Consider the following 19,818-nt stretch of genomic DNA (forward strand, 5'->3'; position numbering starts at 1 on the left):
TTATTTTTTTCGGGGTGTCGAAATGTTCAAATCTTGTTTGTTATATATGTTTTAAATATTTTCTAAATTATAGATTATAATAATGACATCATAATAATACACGGTACATTATACTCTATTTTGTGTAATTAGTTCAGCCTTCATCGTACGTACGTGCTCCGCCAACAGCTCATCATTTGTGTCTAATCTCGAGGTGTACTGATCTATTTATTTAATTATGTACAGTTCAGATTGCATGTGCAACCAGCTGCTTAAGTGTACTAAACGACAATATGAAATGACTTGACAAGCAAAGTAGTTTAGTGTGCAGAAATATTCTTCCCTCTTCTATATATTTGAAAAAAAATGAGGAAGCAAGAATCGTTTACTTAGCCACATCTTTCTCATACATGCCTAGATCTCGAGGTGTACTGATCTATTTGTTTAATTCAGTAGTTTAATGCCTAGATCTCGAGAATATGAAACATGCTACAATTAATTATTAGTATATATGATGATTCTTTAAACCTCTCCAATGAGGATTTTTTCCCGTTTCTGGTTACTATTTCAATTTAGGGAGCTGATAACAGTACTCGTAGTACATTATTCGCGCTATAGGGGAAATCACTAAAAATTAAATGTAGAAAGATAACTTTTTGTGAGGATCACAAAAACTCCACAATTCAATTTTTTGTTTTCTAAAGTACTTATTCCTATCCAAGGAAGTATTCATATCTACGTATGGAAGTATTTAAGTACCCGCACTGTACCTACACTACAGTACCTGCACTTAGAGAAATAATGTATTATGGTCCCCACTAATTATTATTTAAAAAAATATTATATAGTCTCCACTAAGTATTATTCTAAAATCCCGCGGGAGGACCACCGAAAATTAAATACATAAATAACTTCCTGTAGGAACCGCAAAATCTTCACAATTTGGTTTTTTTCTAAAATATTAACCTACGCAAATTTCTCTTTCAAATGAAATCCATGATGACATACTTTCAGACTCGTCGTTGCGCAAGTATTTATACCTCATTGTACAAGTTTTTATATCTGTACTATCAAGTATTTTTTACATATAACACTGAAAGTATTAATATCTAAGTTTTGAAAGTATTAATATCCAAGTGTTGGAAGTATTTCTACTGATATACTGAAGTATTTATACTTATAAGGTCGACTATTTTTGTTAGAGAACGGTTGATGCGGAGATGATTGGGGAACTCGAAAAGGGATAACTATAACAAGTTACGCATCCAAATATTAATATCTCAATTTTAAGTTTTAATATCTTATCTTCTAAGTATTTATAATTACGAAGATATAAATATCTAAATTTTTTTACATATGACACTGAAAGTATTAATATCTAAGTATTGAAAGTATTTATACCTATGCACTGAAGTATTTATTTCTATGAGGTCAACTATTTTTGTTAGAGAAAGGTTTACGCGGGGATCAGTGCAGGGATTGTAAAAGATGAACTATATAATTAGTGAGGACCATAAAGAAATGGTGCTGCCGGTATTTTAGAATAATAATTAGTGGAGACTATATAATATTATTTTTAAATAATAATTAGTGGGGACCATAATACATTATTTCTCTAAGTGCAGATATAGTGCGGGTACTGTAGCGCGGGTACTGAAATAATTATTCTTCAATTTATATCTAGTTTGAGGTGAAAATAAATTCAATACATATAGAACATCAGCTAGAGTATTATTACTAGAGACTTTTCCACTATCACAAATGATAAATATTGGCAACTATTTACATTTTTGCTTATCCGATATCTTCTTTCTGTATCAAAAATTCAGGATAAATACATTTGATGATCTGATATATATTAGAAAATTCCATCGGTGCATCATAACCGCAAATCCATCGTAATAAAACATGTCGATCAGTATATATCTTTGTGTGTTATATCTAGAAACATTATTTGTCAGTTGTTATTGGGATGTAATTATTTTTTGTGTTGAAATATTGAAATATTATTTGTTATATGTTTTAAATAATTTTTGAATTTTGGATGTATAATATTCACTTCGTAATAATACACGGTACATTATACTAATTTTATGGAAATTCCATTAAATCTATGTCCCAACTAAGAAAGCACGCTTCTGAACTATATCAGGTTTTCAATAAATAACCGTGTATAAATGTGCTCCAGCATTCATATAAAGCCCTTTATTAAATAAACGTGCACATTTGGGCCCAATTGTACACTGTATTTGTTTTATTAAAAACCGTAAATGAATGTTGTAGCGTATTTTCGAAAGTGTGTATTTGAATGCTCAAACAAATGTACACGGTTCTATTTTATTATCCGTTTGCGATTAAAAAAATACTAAATTTTAGAGATCATGAATCCGTGTCTTCTAGTTGTGATGCACCTCTATCTATTTTTTTTAAGACATTTCACTAATATCTAAAGCATCTCTTCCTTGTACACGTATTTTTCTGAGGCATCTCTTTTAAACAGGCAAGGCTAGAGCGAGGGGTATGACAAATGTGATAATATCTTCCCCGAGAATGCAACTGGAGACGAAGAAACTTCAACAGAGAATAACTTTTCGTTCGAGTTTCCGATTGATTTCAGCATTCTTTACCAATTTGGGAAAGCTTGCTAGGAAAAGATATCTAAATTTAGGATAAGTTTAGTTTTTCGCAAAACGAAGATTTAAAAGTTATATCTGATGTTTTTGAAAAGACAAAGATACTTTGAATTTGTGCATGCAACATTTTTGAAACGCATAAGACATATGAAAAACATTTCTAAATGTTTCAAAAGGAACATTCAAATTAAGTGTAATAATACTGAACATTGTGTTGTAAACAATTGATCTTAAAATTGTTTGAAAACCTCGAAAGAATAAGGTTGAGATTTGCCAACAATAGTTTGAATTGTTAACACCAGGGATGATGTGAAAAAATAAATAAATAATTAGGAAAGCACCTTTTTCAGCTCCAAAAATTTAAATCTAAATCGACGGTTTCCCCAAATCCTTTCCAGTGCTCACTTGTAGCGAGATGCAAATCTAAGAGAGATGAGACAACAACACCAGCTATGCAAATCTAAGAGCTGATGGTGATGGCGTTTCTCCTTAAGAAGCCAAGCAGCTTCGAGACGAGGTATTGGAACTCCAATTCATGGGATTCTTTAGTTCGTGTTAATTATTTTTTATTATTTCTTTCTTTCTTTCTGAGTAAAAAGTTGCAAGATATATTTTATGACGTGTTTAATGAGTACATGAAGCACGCATTTCAGGAAGTAAATGATACACCTAATTGACACTTCAATGTCAAATAATGACCAGAATAGCAGAAAGACTAACTGTACCTGTGGTACCAGTCAATTGCCAGTACCAGCACCGATTGTACTAGGTGGGGTCAAATCTACTTGCACGAGTGGTCCAACCTGACCTCATGTACTTATCATTTCAGTTTTATGCTAAGACCGAGTCTCAAATTACCTTAATTTTTTTTCCTAAACCGGTTTTGTAATTTGTTCTACACCTTACATTATTCTTTTCTTAAAATGCATTTCCAGGACCAATATATACTACACATGGCTGAATCACACAACACACTACCATTATTCTTGCCTGCCGTCACACTAATTTGTCAGATTAATTTAACATAGTAATGGTTTTTTTTTTGTATTTGGTTTTCATTTTTAATCAATTGTCTTCTATTTTCCACTGTCAGGTTGTTGTACCAGTTGTGCGGTACCAATAAAACCTGGCCAAATTAAGTAACCTGAAGCTCTATGTATTCTGCCGAGCTCAAGTCAAAGGTACTTTGCCTTTTCATGGTATGTAAAGATATAATTCAACAATTGTTGGCTTTGCATGTTCTGATGTTGAAGTATAAACTCAAGATGAAGATTATGTCAGTATTAATACTCCTTTAAATAATTGATCAATGACAGATAAACATACTGGTACATACCAAACCATATTGCCACTAATAAACTAATTAGTTGTCAATGTCACATATTCCCACTAATTAGTTGTCAAAAAGATTAGTTAATTCTTGACTCTGTCAATTGCATGATTGGATTTTTTTTTTCTTAAATTGTCATGAAACCAATACTCAAATTATCAATATCGCGAGTTTTGAAAACTTTGCACTTTTAGAATTTTGTGATTTTTGGCTGAATTTTTGCAATTTGCAAATCAGTATGAAATTATATTCAAAAAAGATTCTTATGTTATAAATCAATTTATATACATGTAATAAAGTATTGTTTAGCGGTATTTAAAGAATTTTCAAAATATAGTGAATTTTGAAAATTCAGGTACTTGGCTAAAACTGAAAAATTACATTTTGTTGATTTAAGCATAAATTTTGAAATTTTTAGCATTCTCCGTATTTGAAATAAGTAGACCTGTCACCTGATTTATAGTAACATAAGAAAAAACTAATAAATTGATTGGATAGAAATTAAATTCTGATGAACTAGGATTAGCAGCCTTGAAGCTCTGAGTGATGCCTCAGCAATTAAAAGCCCCCCTGCACCAAAAATAAAAGCAAATGTGAGCTGATCATGTTTCATTTGAAGCTCTAAGTGACAACTTAAGGGACATACAACCAATAACAAAAATGAAATTTAGGAAAAGAGCATTGATTACCAAGGTTTCCAAGAGCATTCTAGCGCAGTGCTATCTAGTTTTCCCTTCCAAAATATGATTCAAAGAAATGTGCCCATTTTGACATGCTATATTATGGACTACATGGAAGTGTTTTATCAGGTACTTTGCCTTGCCCTTGCAACATATTGCTTTCTTCATTACTGGCTTATTAGTAAAATGAAGAACTGAACCAATACATTAGTAGCACACATTTGGTTATATTTTTGGTGCATAAGAGGTTCTTGTTAAGGAAAATCATGTAAAACCATGTAAAAGAAATCCCTTGCTTTAATTATTTTCTCTGTTTTGTTTCCTGGTAAAGGGGCTAAAAATCCCATAATTTATTTAATTGGTTTTTTTAGGACTTGAGACTGCCATTAGGCAACTTTTTTGGATGTCCCAATATGCCCTTTGATCTTTTCTATTAAGTACTTCTCTAAGCCCCTATGGTAGGATCAGATGGTTCTGATTTTATTTTAAGTTCCATATGATGATCAATAAAAAAAATTCAAATTCAAATCCAAAATTGTAATAAACTGAAAGGACTATATATCTATTTAGTCATCCCAGTAGTCTAGTAAATAAGATTACAAATCACCTGAGTTGAATCTCACAAGTTGTATATTTTGGAAGTGCCACATCGCAGCTCTGCAGAAGCCCGTAGTTACGAAATAAAGAGCCATAAGCTGACAGGTCCACTTGCCACTTGTGTTGCTGATGGGGCAAACATTCAACGATTTGCTACAGCAGATAACCTGCCTACTGGGTTATTGGATCAGCTCCTACCCAGACCCATTACTGTTGTCTTAAAACGAGGTTTGCTGAGTTCTGTATTACAAATCTTGATGGTTCCATAATTGGATTGTGGTATACGGTCCATCCTTATATATACAATTTGTGTAACATAAATTAAATAAAAAGAAACCATGTACTACTTCCAAATAACCCAAAGGAAATTGGTGCCTTTCGTTCTGAGTCAAAGCCTAAACCAACTGATGCAACCTAGGAAACGAACCAATTCAAATGGTCTTTAGGTCGGGTTAGACTGAAACCCAGACCATTTTTGTGCTAATTTCACTTGATTAGTCCTTGTGTGTTGGAGAAATCACAGAATCAAGAACTGGAATGTCCAGATTTTGTAGCTCTCATCCAAACCATTTTTAACCAAATAAAACTATACCTGACTGTTTGTCTTAAAGACTACATTTCTAAGTTAGGGACACAATGAATTGTGTTTGCTTGAGCTAACTTGGTGAAAGCCATTGCAACAAAATCTTTCATCCCCTACATAACCAGCGCTGCTTCAATGAAGCTACAACCAACTCTTATCCATTGGAATATAATAATCTGCAACAAGGAATCGAATAATCCATTTTTATTTCTGAGCTACTATGTTGTTATGTAACATGTAGATTAATGGTCCAGTTTTTGAAACATTGATGGTTAATACATATCGTAAAAATTAATTGAAAATAAAAAAAAATTAAATTACAAATAACCTATTATAATTATTTCAACCGAATTAAATAAATATATAAATTTAATTTAAATAAGTTTTCTGATCTCAGGCGCAGCTGAGGGGAGGCAATGGAGAGGATGCGCAGAAGGGTAGTGGGAAGTCAAAAAAAAAAAAAAAAAAACTTTCTAACCGTATTTTTTTTTTTTATTAAACCTAACCATATTGTTTCCGTCTAAAAACAGAAGCCAATGGACGGTATGATCGCAAGTTCGTAACCAACCTTAATCGCAGGATGGAAGCACATCCTTGTCCGTGATGATTCCTTTCTACCTTCAGACCGCTAGTATTATTCCGGTCATCGTTATATGCTGTACAACTAAAAAAAATAAAAAATTATGTGCTATGCTAACTACCCAACGGAGTAGATATGTAATTCTTAAAAAATACCGTCCTTACTAATTTTGCTTATCCCATTAATTTCTATTCATAACACAAAACCGAAATGATTTTTTTATTTTCTTAATTATTTTATTAGTAACCGCTTATATTTTTCTAGGAACCATTTATTTAATTTGGCACATTTTTTGCTAGTTTTTTTGCATCGTTTAGTTGGTTTGAAATAAAGTGAACAGAAAATTCAAAATATTGAGAAAAGTTTTGATCAAGACTAAGACATGCACCGTTCATTTTGCACCACTCATATTTAAATGTATAAAGAATAAATAATATTATATTAAGCTTGATTTTTACAGTTATATATTGTGAGTCAAAGAGTTTGTATTTGTACCTTAGGCTAGTCAGAAAAGACCATAAATTCCACGCCAATGTGCCTCCCAAATAGAGAATCAAAGCTTAATTTTTGTTTTTTTGAGCTAACTTGTTGAAAGCCATTGCAACAAAGTCCTTCATGCCCTTTACATAACCAGCGCTCGCTGCTGCTATCAAGAAGCAACCAACTCTTATCCATCGGAATATAATAACCTGCAACAAAGAATCGAATCGAATCGAATAATCCATTGTTATTTCTGAGCTACTATGTTGTTATGTAACATCGTAAAAATTAATTGAAAATATTAAGAAAAGCTTTGATTAAGACTAAGACATGCAACGTTCATTTTGAACCACACATTTTGAAATGAATAAAGAAGAAATAATATTATATCAAGCTTGAATTTTATAGCTATTGTGAGTCAGAAGTTTGTATATGTACCTTTGAATTGGCTAGTCAGAAAAGACCACAAATTCCACGCCAATGTGCCGTCCAAAGAGAGAATCGTAGGTTGAAGCTCTCCCAATTCCGGCTTTAGGAGGATGTAAAGTGTGGTATTTGTAAAAAAGATCAAGCTTAATAATAAACTGAAAATCAAGACTTTAAGAACCGGAATAATACCAAAATAGGAGATTAAGTTGAGTAAAATACTGTCTTTTAATTGTCGAATTCAAGTGACAGTATCCTACTTAGAAAATGGATGGAACAATGATCGTTCACTTCCATCCTATTTTTACTCTCAAAGTATGATCAATTTGTGTATCAAATCAAGTAAATTGATCATATTCCGTCCTATTTTTACTCCCAAGTATGATCAATTTGTGTATGGTTTAGATGACCCAAACTGAAATGTTATGAAATTTTGAGATTCTTAAGCGAGAAAGAGGAATAGGAAAGTATAAGCCCTAATATAACTCGAGTAAACCTCTCGATTGTGAACCAATGTTAAACCAAGTATATGTGTAATATAGGCGTAGGCTCGGTTGAGCAAGACCTTGCCGGACATTTTGAGACGTCTGATCCATAAGTACGCGATACGCTCGTCGTAATCAGGTGCGGGATTCTTGGACTTGTTTGATATTTTATTTTCAGGAATTAAAATGTTTATTTGTTTGTCATGTTGAATATCCGGTTGGGACGAGGGGTGAGTGACATGGTTGGTATGTGAATTGAAATCGTGGGTGACAAGTGTAACGTCTGTGGCTCGGTGGCATTTTCCTACGTGTTAATGCGTTTGGACGGTAAATTGAATATTACGATATTCCGAACGATTCCCAATGAATTTTCATTATATGACTTTGAACCAGACTTTAGTAAATGGTTAAGCCAAAGCACTGCGGATGGGTGTCAGATAAAGGGTCCAGCTCAGTGGGCCATCTGTAGATGTCAATAACCCTATAGATGTGGGTTTGATAAAGGGTCCAGCTCGATTGAACATCTGTGTGTGCTACCAGTCATAATAATAGTATGAGTTAAGCCAATATGTGTTGTGCTTGAAATTCATTTTGGAAATTCCGTTAATTGTGATTCAGTTGGTTAAATTGTTGTCGAGCATTTGCATTCTTTTATTTATGAATATGTATCGGTTTGAACTGCTATTGTATGGGCTTCATTTTTGAATATGGAGTTTGATTGCAAGTCCAATAATCTAACTGTGGCAAATTTTGCACTGAGAATTTATTCTCACCCCCTCCCTTTAGGTCATTTTCAGGTTTATTACACGGATACAGAGAGACGGTTCTGGATTGCGTCTGACAGCATAACCACGTGAAATTTGGGATGTGGTTATTATGTAATGATGTTATTGGTAATGCATATAAAAGATCCACTGCCTTGCGTATATATGTTTTAATAAATATATGCGGCAGGCTGTTATACTCGGGATTTGGGGTGTGACAGTTAGTATAACTAGCATGATTTAGTATATTTTAGTATAATTAGTATAATTTAGGTTATTTTAATATAATTTAGTATTCGTATCTATTTTAGTACAATTTAGTTTATTTAGTATAATTTAGTATTAATATGGTTACCAAAATTTGAAAATATGCATTAAATATGTCACAAGTGGATAAATTCAATTTTGATTAACCAAAATATTACAAGTTAACGCGCTTTACTTCAGAGACGCGCCTCTCAAAAATATGGTTATCTCGTTGAAAATTTTAGTTAAATTTTCGGATATGCATACGAATACGGATCAAATACATTAAGTAATTTTCCGAATTTGAATCCGAACAAAATCAGATAATATGCGGTTCGTTTACATTCCTAAACACGGTACAACTTGATTATAAGATGTGTTTCTTTGTGACTTGTCGATTTTAATAATAACAAACGTGAATAAACTTCTCTTAGTTAGAACCGTTCGATCTGAATTGGCGGCTGACATTGATTAGGGAATAAACAAGATCTGTGTGCTTAAAAAACTGACCATTCAAAATATGCAACGTGGTAGACTTAGGGTCTGATCGGAACCCATCGTTTCCTTTAAAAGTAGAAATGGAATTGACATTTTTTTCAAATCTGGCGATCAGAACGCACCTAGCGAGGAAAGTTCACTTCATTCAGCGCGATTTGGATAGAAAATTTGGCTCCAACGAAATCTCGTGAAAATTGGTCGGATTCGGCGAGAGTTCATTTGGAGCAAGTTTGGCGGGAGGTTGCGTTACTAAATTACCCTTCCACTGCTTAACACCGACCTCTCCTCTTCTCCTCTTCTGATGACCTGCCCTCCTCTCCCAATCAACCCAACGTCCTAAGCAACTCCAATCAGTTTAGAAGCAAAGGAAGAAGAAGAGGAAAGGAGCATTACTAAGCCTCTTCCTATCTGCCCCATCACCCAACTCCAATCATTTAATTCTTCCTTGTTTGATTGTAGTTCAATTTGGATTTAGCAATACAAGAGTTGGTTTCGGGTGGTTAAAATCTGTCGATTAGGTTCTAAAGCAAAATCAAGAACTCAATTGGATAAGTACCCTGATTCACCAGAAAATTTTCCAATTTAAAATTAGTACGGGTAGAGATATTTTTGCTTTTATATCAATACAAACTGGGTATGGTTGCAATTCTTGTTTTACTACGTGGATAGTATGAATGTAACGTAGCTGTAGTGCTAACTTTGTACTTTCTCTTAAAAGCTACACTATTCAATGCACATCTTCTATTGAATTTCCATTTCTCTTAGTACCAGATTCATATTGTACCAAAAATCAGACTTGTATAGCGTTTAATTGAACTCTTGAGTTATCTGGTACAGTATATCATATCTGTACCATATTCATACTGGTACTGCCCTTAACTATTGGTACAACTTCTCTGAAAAAAACAGAATGGTATAGAAACAATGTCAAATTTGATGGGGGGGTTTCTGTAAAATTAGAAGTAGTTTGCTCCAGCCATGTTGTCAGCTTCAATGGGTTTCTCTGGTACTGCCGTAAAAAGCATACATAGAGCTGGTATTAGATTTGTTAATTTTGGTTGTTATTTTTTTTGTAACCATTGTAGACTTTTGACCTGTCAAATCGAAAATTGAGTAATCCGTACATCAAGTGAAGCAATATGTATTTACTGGTACCGGAGATGCAATTAGAAGTTGGGATAGGAATGGTTAGCGAATGTATTTACTGGTACTGAGTGAAGAAATTAGTTCTTAAGTGTCACTTTGTTTTTTTTTAATCTTTTTTAATTATATAGCTTAAGGGTACAAAAGTCATTTTTATTCAAATGAAATCATTTCTCTTTTATCATGTGTACATTACAATCAATAAATAGAAAAGAATTCAATTCTTTTCTATTTTTATTCCGATCAACAAAATTCAATTAGAAATCATCTCTATTGAACTCTATTGAATTGAAATCAATTGAACTCTAACACCCTCATGGTTCCGATCATACCCTTAGAAAGGTGAATTATGAATGAGTGCGCAGGTTTTGAGCCGCGTGAAGCGCCTCTGAGATATCTCATATGTTGCGCTGTTTTAAGAAAAATCACAACCGTTGAGATACATTCTGCACGCATCTCAAAGCTCAATTAATACTTTACCCGGGCGCCATCTCGAATAGTCACCGAACACGTCAGTCATATAAAGTATGAGATATCTCAGGATACGCACTCAGACGCGCCTCTCTCCTCTCTGTATACACTATACACTATGGTTGCGTTTGGATCACCCAAGAATAAAGCTAATCTTGAATTAGCTCCACTATTCTCAATTCTTGTTGATCCAAACATAAATTAACAATTTGGGTTAGCTCAAGAATAGCTCTATTCTACTAACCCATAGAAATGGTGGGTTAGCAAGAATAGAGCTTGTGGGGTTAGTGATATTAATAAAATATTTGATTCATCTCAATTAGAGGTAGTTTAAATATTAAATTAGCATTAAATAAAACATCTGATTAGTATTAAATATAATATAATATTATATTAGATTAGTATTAAATAAACTATTAGTTTAAATATTAAATTAAACATAATATTATTTTAAAATGTAGATTAGTATTAAATAAATATAATATTAAATTATATTAATATTAAATAAAATATTAGATTAAATGTAATATAATATTAGTTTAAATGTTAAATGTAATATAATATTAATTTAAATAATAAATGTAATATAATATTAATTTAAATATTAAATTAGTATTAAATAACTCTCATATAAAATTAGATTAATATTAAATAAAATATTATATTAAATATAATATAATATTAATTTAAATATTTAATGTAATATAATATTAGTTTAAATATTAGATTAGTATTAAATAAATATAATATATGATAAGATTAGATTATTATTAAAAAATATTATAAAATATAATATAATATTAGTTTAAATATTAAATGTAATATGATATTACTTTAAATATTATATTAGTATTAAATAAAATATAATTTTACTTTAAATATTAATATAAATAAAATATAAAATATCATATTACTTTAAATATTAAATGTAATATAATAGAGTAAATTTCGCTGTAGGTTACTAAACTTTGTTATTTGTCACGAATTGGTCACTCAAGTTTGATTTGTCCCTTTTGAGTCACTCAACTTTGTTATTTGTCCCAATTAAGTCCCTCCATACTTTTTCATCCAAAATTTTAACGGAATATTCTTATTCCGTCCAAAAAATTAACGGAATATACTCATTACATCCAAAATATTAACGGAATGAGCATATTCCATTCAAAATACTAACGGAATTAGCATATTCCGTTAAAATTTTGGATGGAAAAAATAGAGAGACTTGATTGGGACAAATAACAAAATTGAGTGACTCAAAAGGGACAAATCAAACTTGAGTGACCAATCCGTGACAAATAACAAAATTTAGTGACCTAGAGCGAAATTTACCCAATATAATATTACTTTAAATTTTAGTTTATTATTAAATAAAATATTATATTAAATATAACATAATATTAATTTAAATGTTAAATGTAATATAATATTAGTTCAAATATTAGATTAGTATTAAATAAAATATTAAATTAGCATTAAATAAATATAATATCATATTTAAATAAATTAGTATTAAATAAAATATTCGATTAGTATTAAAAAATATTAGTTTAAATTTAATATAATATTAGTCTAAATATTAAATGAAATAAAATATTAGTTTAGATATTAAATGTAATATAATATTAGTTTAGGTTAATCACTATTTTATTTATTCTCTCCATTGTTATTTCAAACATACAATCCAAATGACATTTTTACTAACCCGAATAGTCCAACGTTAGTGCTATTCTCAAACCATTCGGGTTAGCACTATTCTCAACCACTAACTCAAAAATTGCTATTCTTGCACTAATCCTTGTTCTATCCAAATGTACCCTATAGTATATAAGATAAAATAATATATATGCCGGCGCTAAGTAAAAATGCCACGAAATGCTGTAGATTGGCAAAAGAAAACGCCGGCCTTTCTGCCTTTCCGTTCGCGTCAGACCCAAACATTTTTAGAGTGATATAATTAAAATCATATTATGCTGTGTTTATCTATTTAGAGTGGTGGAAAATTATTTTTGTCATAAGTTGACCGGACACGTTGTATTTTTGCTGTACCATGTTATGCTGTCTTCATAGGTATGCGTGTCAGCACTTGTGACGGACGTGTTTTTACAATACACTAGACGACGCTTAGAATATATTTTCTTAAAAACCACATATCTTTTTAAGAACCGATTATTTTTCTAAATGCCTATTTAAACAATTAGTAACTAAATTATACAAATTAATTAAAGAATTTGGTCTTCAAACATATTTTAATATAAAATTTATATTGAACGGTTCGAATAGACTATTTAGAATTTTAAAAATGAAGATAAAGATGTGATGTATAATTGTCACACCACGCGGCCACGGGTCGCGACAGTGCCCCGCCGTAAGAATACAACTCCGTGTATGCTTACAAGACATTTAAATTAAATTCAACAATTCGCATTTAAAATAACAATAAATAATATTAATAACTATAAACGGTGAGAAATTATAATTTCACCTTTTCAATTATGACAAGTAAAATCAATGATCACATTTAACGAACATATCAACACAATATATCAAATTATATCAAATAAATTTGCTTGCTATATATCAAGGACGTGTGTATAATAAAATTTATTTTTTTGAAGGTTGTATTATAAAATATTAAATATCATCCATAACTACATAATCGGAATCAGCCGAGTCAGACCATAATCGACTTTACCGATCCGATTCAGACCAAATAATCCACGAATACGGTTTCAAATATGGATACAAAATGAATAATTATCGGATAATCAAGTTAGATGAATTTAAATATATGAATCCTAATTAATAAAATTTAAGTATGAAAATTGAATAATTTAAGTTTTAAAGATTTTGGTTTATAATTTATATTAGTAATTTGTTAAAAAAAAAATCCTTAGTTATATGCCATTTTTCATACTTAAAATGACTTTATTTGTGATAATTTGGAAAGTTGTTTTGAATTGTTAAAATCTGATTTGAGAATGAAAACAAAAGGCCGAGAATTGAAAGAACAATTTTGTGGTTTAATTGAAGCGTCGGATGGGTATCAAAGAGACGGTGGATATGACAAGAGTTGTGCAAGTGCGGGTTGTGATCCGTGGGTGCTTCATTTTTGGATTCTTATTGGCTGTGGAATTTAGGTCGCCACGTGACATTTAGCTGTGGAATTTAGCTGTGGAATCGAGCTACTATTCAACTTTTTACTTGAATGATACCATTGATTTAATTTTTAAATTTGTAATGTTATGAATAAAGAAAGGAAAAATCCTCCAATATATTTTTATCTGTTTATTTTAGAATCATATATGTTCAGAGAGAAATTCATACCAATATTTTGATGTGATTTTTAGTTTCAAATGAAAAAACAATTTATCAAATAATATGTTTATTTTGTCACAATATTTAAATTAGGTATTCAAATTATATATTTGTTTGTATATGTTTAATACCTGATACCTGATACCTGATCTGTATTTTTATCTGTTTAATATCTGATCAATATTCGTATCTATTTAATATATGATCTGTATCCGGATCCGAACAAATAGAAATGTATACAAATATGATTTTACCACTGTGTGTGTCACGTTATAACAATTTTATTACAATAAAAATATTTAATAGATTTATTTAATAGATTTTCCTAAATTTATTTTGGATTTTTTTTTTTTTGTAATATTAGATATTTTAAAGGTTTAAAAGCAAAGATTACAAAACTTAAAAAAAAAAAAAGGGGAAGGACAACGTGGCACCCATGCCATATATAAGGGTATTATGCACATTTAACCTTGTTGTAATTATTAAAAGTTGGAGGTTCTAATATGCAAAATTTCCAAAAATCACATGAAAACCTTTCTTCCTCTCTTCATTTCTTGCCACCGATACTTTGTGCCCCTTTCGTGTGTGTGTGTGTGTGTGCTCCGATCCAAGAAAGAAAGAGAGAAGAGAGTGAGGGATTGTGGGAAATCGATCGGAAATTCGAGAAATTCGAAGTTAGAATCGAGCAAACGTCTGAAAATCCTTTCTGATTCATCGAGTGGTATTTCCTTTACTTATCCTTTCTCTCGAAACCCTAGGTTTTCAATTCGATCGTGTTTTCGAAACCTTAAACCCTAAAACTTGATAATCTTGTTAATAGTTGCTTGATTGTTCTGTGCATAGTATGAATAGTTTAATTATTGGATAACGGGTCCAATTTGCAAGGCATGCTTAACTAATATAACATATGGGTATTGACCAAATATAAAGGGACTAGATTGAAATTGATATAAATGGAGTGAACTAAAATTTGTAGACTTGGTAATAGTATTCTGCTTATTTGTTAACCAAATTGGGTTGTATGGTGACACATTTTAGACAAGGTGTTGTACTCTAGAATTGTATGCATAAGCCTCAAGTCTCGTATTTGACGGTTTCCTTATCGATTTGCGGGATTAGAGACATGGTTGAATCATTTGGTTTAACACTATTTGAAAAATAATTTGATTTGCTGGTTGGCCTCATGTTCGTTTATCGTATTATAATTAGGTACTTATTATGGTTTTCAAATTGCATGTTATGAAGGATAGCTTGAAATGTTTACATGGTCATATTTTTCCTAAGCTAGTACATGACATGATACAAAGCACTCCCACTAAACATGAGTTTGATTTAAATGACTCATTTGCATGATATGGATGCATAAGTATTTCTTCTAAATGCATGACATGAATACATAACTTTGCATATAAAGCATGATTATATTTTCTAAAACTAAGAAAGAATTGTAACATGGAATGGTTATAATGGTTATAAAATAAATCAATTAAACGTGTAAAATAGGTGGTAACTTGGTAAGGCAAGAGATTTCCGGATCCTTCGAGACGTCCGATCCATAGGCAAGGGATACGTGACTCGATCAGGTGCGGGGTTTCTGGACTTGTTTGATATTTTATATTCAGAATTAAACTGTGTTTCGATTGACATGTTGTTTATTGATTAAATTGCATTATCGAATTGTGTTGCATATACATTGCATTGCCCAAATTAATTGAAACTCGAATTGTTTTATCTGATTGATCTGCATGCTGGTATGGTTATTATTTGTGTTGATCTGAATGATCTAATTTGGAATTAAAAGTCACCATGATTTATTTCACCATCGGTTGGTGGATATGGTATTATTGTCTCCCATCGTGGCGACGTTACCCAGGGGGTGAATCCGGATTTGTCAAAGTCTATGCATGGACTTTGATGCCCAGTGTTCTAAAGCTTTAGATCGTCTGGCCCTCGGCAGTTCCCAGTACCGGTTGGGACGAGGGGTAAGTGACTCTGTATTATGATTTTGGTTATGGGTGACTTGTGTATCGGAGGCATTACCCAGGGGGTAATGCGTTTGGACGTTCAATTGGATTTAAATGGATTTTCCGGATATGAAATGGAACCAGACTTTTACTTAAACGGTTAAGCCTGTAACTACAGATGAGTGGGAACGAAATGAGGTCCAGTTTGGTGGTAGTTACTACCAGATATTTTGAGCTCGAGTTAAACCAAATATTGTGTGATTGAATTCCATTTTGACAAATCCTGATTTGTGATTTCATTTGGCTAATTGATGTCGGGTTTATGCGTTCATGTTTATATATTATTATAAACTGATCTGAGCTTTATTTGTGTTTTATTTTTGAATATAATCTGTGATTGCAAGTCCAGGAACGAAATGTGGCAAATTTATCGCACTGAGAATTTATTTCTCATCCCCTTTTTTGGTTAATTTTTCAGGTTTCGGTTCGGCAGATCCGAGAGAGGCACGAGGTCGGTAGGCCTGGTTTCACCGCTGCTTAGACTGTCTGGTATTTTGACATTAGAGATTATGTATATAGTTATGTTTTGATTGTGTATATATATAGTCTCTATGTCATTTTGTGATGCGTATCCATCGAGATACGGGTTTGTATGATATTACCTGACCAGCTGGGATTTATGTTATTTGTTTGTTTGGTTGTTTGTTTGTGTTTTTATTTCCTATTATATCGTAATTTCCTTGTAGGCATACGGGCAACCGTATGTCTACGGCAGGAGCACCTGTCGCGCCTCGTTGGGCTGCGGGGTGTGACAGTGTGATCCACATTTGATGCATTTTCACCCCTACACGTGACACATTAGGTAACTAAATTTTTGGACATTTTTCCTATATATTATATTTAGAAATATTCTCATATTTTTATGTGCTTTTATTTTTATTTTTTCTTCTATGAACTAACTTAAGATCTGAAAAAAAAAACAATTAAACAGCATCACTCACGTTTAATTGACCTAGTTTCAGCTTCCACTGTTCCGCACTTCCTCTTGGTGTATATATTTCTATTAATTGTATGAGTGGGTTCATGCTATTATAAAGCAAATTCATTTGTATCAAACTAAAAACGACAGCTTCTCTTATTCCCATGGCTGATCCGTCACTTAACATTACTTCATCACTTAAGGATGAGGAAGGAGAAGAGACAATCATACTAAGGTCTCGTCGACCCTTTAATGACGTACCAAATATTGAAGAAGTGGATAGCAAATACAAAGATATAATTCATACGCTACCAAAGGAAGAACGATGGCAAGCATGCGTGATGTGAAAATACAAAGGTTTTTGGATATCAGAGAATTATCTTCCTGGCATTTTGGCGATGGAGGAGGCTTTCCAGCCTCGCCCAAGTGATGTAATCGTGGCAAGCTTTATCAAGTCCGGCACCACCTGGCTCAAAGCCCTCACTTTCACAATAATGCACCGAAACAAGTATGATTTCTCTTCTCACCCTTTGCTTAAACTGAATCCTCATGATTGTGTTCCATTCACTGAATTTCAATATTCGGTACGAGATGAACAGTATCTCAAAACCCTTCCTTCGCCTAGAGTTCTCGGAACTCATTTGCCATACTCAGTACTCTCAGAGAGCATCAAGACATCAAAATGTCCAATAGTTTATATCTGTAGAGAGCCAAAAGATGTCATAGTTTCCTATTGGCACATGTTCAAAAGATTTCAAGGGTTCAAAGAATCAATTCCTTTTACTCAAGCCTTTGAATTATTTTGTGATGGTCGAATGATATATGGTCCTGTTTGGGATCATGTGGTTGAATATTACATGAAGAGCTTGCACTCTTCTGAGAAAATTTTGTTCCTTAAATATGAGGAGATGATGAAGGATCCAGTAGAAGGTGTAATGAGGCTAGCAAATTTTCTTGCATGCCCATTCTCTGAGGAGGAGATAAAAAATGACTTGGTAAAAGATATCGTCAAGTTTTGTATCTTCAATAAGCTCAAAGATCTGGATGTCAACAAAAATGAAGGAATAGGTAATAATATAATGTACAAAATGATTACTTCTTCAGAAAAGCTGTTGTGGGGGATTGGCAAAATTACATGACAACTGAGATGGCTATCAAGTTAGATGAGATCATTAAAGAGAAATTAAATAATTCTGGTTTCAGCTTTTGAGTGGCAAGCAGAGATGATGATGACAGTAATGTACTTCATGCAATGTTTTTTTTTTTTTTGGATTATGTTGGTCTACTATAAGCAATATAATTTTCATCAAGTTAGATGAGGAGCTCGCAATTTATTCATACTTCGGATTAAAACAGTTTGGTTGTTCAGAATGGTTCTGTTAATTTTGGGTTACTTTGGATTAAAACAGTTTGGTTGTTTGATGCATTTGATTTCATTTAATTCAAAAATGTCACATCAAATTTAAACAAATATTCAAATAGACTAGATTAATTCACACAAATTAATGCATATTAAATTATGTCTACATATTTAACTGTCGATAATACATGGATATAGTTTATCGGTAAAAACAATCTCCCTGTTGCAGGCGATTCTCATATTATTATAACAAATAATCTAATTATTTTAATAATTAAATCAAACCTGAACCAGCTATCCCGATAAATATATATGCATCATAATTCAATACATTCAATAATTCAATTTAACCACACAAATTGAAAGTACATATTATAGAGAAATTTTGTTACCTAATAGCAATCAATCCAGAAAATCCAAATTGAATTGCAACGACTGATCAGAATCAACCGCAAATAGTCGGAAATTTCAATCGAGCATATTTTGCTATTCTTTTTGGTTGTGTTTGGATGCAATCCTAAAAGTAGCAAAAATGAATGCTAACTCTATATTAGTGCTATTTTATTTTTCAAACGAGTTATCAAGAATAACGCTTAACCTAAAAAAATAACACTATTCTTTAACAATTCAAATATAAAATAGAGAAAAAAAATAGTAAACTAAATCAAAAATAGTGCTAACCAAATAATCCAAACGCGCGCAGCTTTTGTTTTTTTCTCTCCATAACCGAATCACGAGATAGGGGCATTAATTTATTTGGAATTCGTATCTCCTCAAGTTACCCGATTGAGTAGAATTGAATCGGATGGTCCGAAAATGGATTGGCACGCATCTCAAAGCACAAATAATACTGCCCCCTCTGTCATTCCGAATCTTGACTGGCTGAGAGTAAATCTGAGCCGTCTATTTCAATTGTCTTGAGTCAGGTACCTAGGAGGATACGGTTCTATTTATTTGAGAGGTCAAGGGATTCAAATGAGTGCGTATCCTCTGAGATATCTCAAATTTTGCGTGACCGACGTGTCCGGTGCCTATTTGGAGGTGATGTAGGGGTTCAGTATTATGTGTGCTTTGAGATTCGTGCAGAGCGTATTTAAACGGTTTCAATTTTCCATAAAGTCACGCAAAGTTTGAGATATCTTAGAGGATACGAATTCGATTCAAATGGGGTGAATTCACATTCCCTCGGGTTACCTGACTGGGGACAATTATAATTGGACCGTTTTAGCCTGGCACGAATTTCAAATCAGATCCCTAAAGTCTCCACATGAATCGGATTGCGTTTGATACGGATGGAATTAATCT

At 32.2% G+C, this 19,818-nt stretch overlaps 2 long non-coding RNA genes and 1 pseudogene across 2 annotated transcripts; all 3 read left to right on the forward strand.

The window, feature by feature from the left end:
- The first annotated feature begins 4,047 nt into the window (after positions 1-4,047).
- On the forward strand, positions 4,048-6,231 carry LOC144546334 (uncharacterized). The gene is made up of 3 exons (XR_013508741.1): positions 4,048-4,751; positions 5,265-5,447; positions 6,200-6,231. It is a non-coding gene; the product is annotated as an uncharacterized LOC144546334 (long non-coding RNA).
- Positions 6,232-15,794: 9,563 nt separating this feature from the next.
- On the forward strand, positions 15,795-16,877 carry LOC144546388 (uncharacterized). The gene is made up of 2 exons (XR_013508760.1): positions 15,795-16,342; positions 16,390-16,877. It is a non-coding gene; the product is annotated as an uncharacterized LOC144546388 (long non-coding RNA).
- A 476-nt stretch (positions 16,878-17,353) lies between these two features.
- Positions 17,354-18,556, forward strand: LOC144546473 (cytosolic sulfotransferase 5 pseudogene; annotated as a pseudogene).
- The last annotated feature ends 1,262 nt before the right edge of the window (positions 18,557-19,818 follow it).

Source organism: Carex rostrata, chromosome 29 (genome assembly GCF_964058835.1).
Source record: "Carex rostrata chromosome 29, lpCarRost1.2, whole genome shotgun sequence".
NCBI classification, from domain to species: Eukaryota; Viridiplantae; Streptophyta; class Magnoliopsida; order Poales; family Cyperaceae; genus Carex; species Carex rostrata.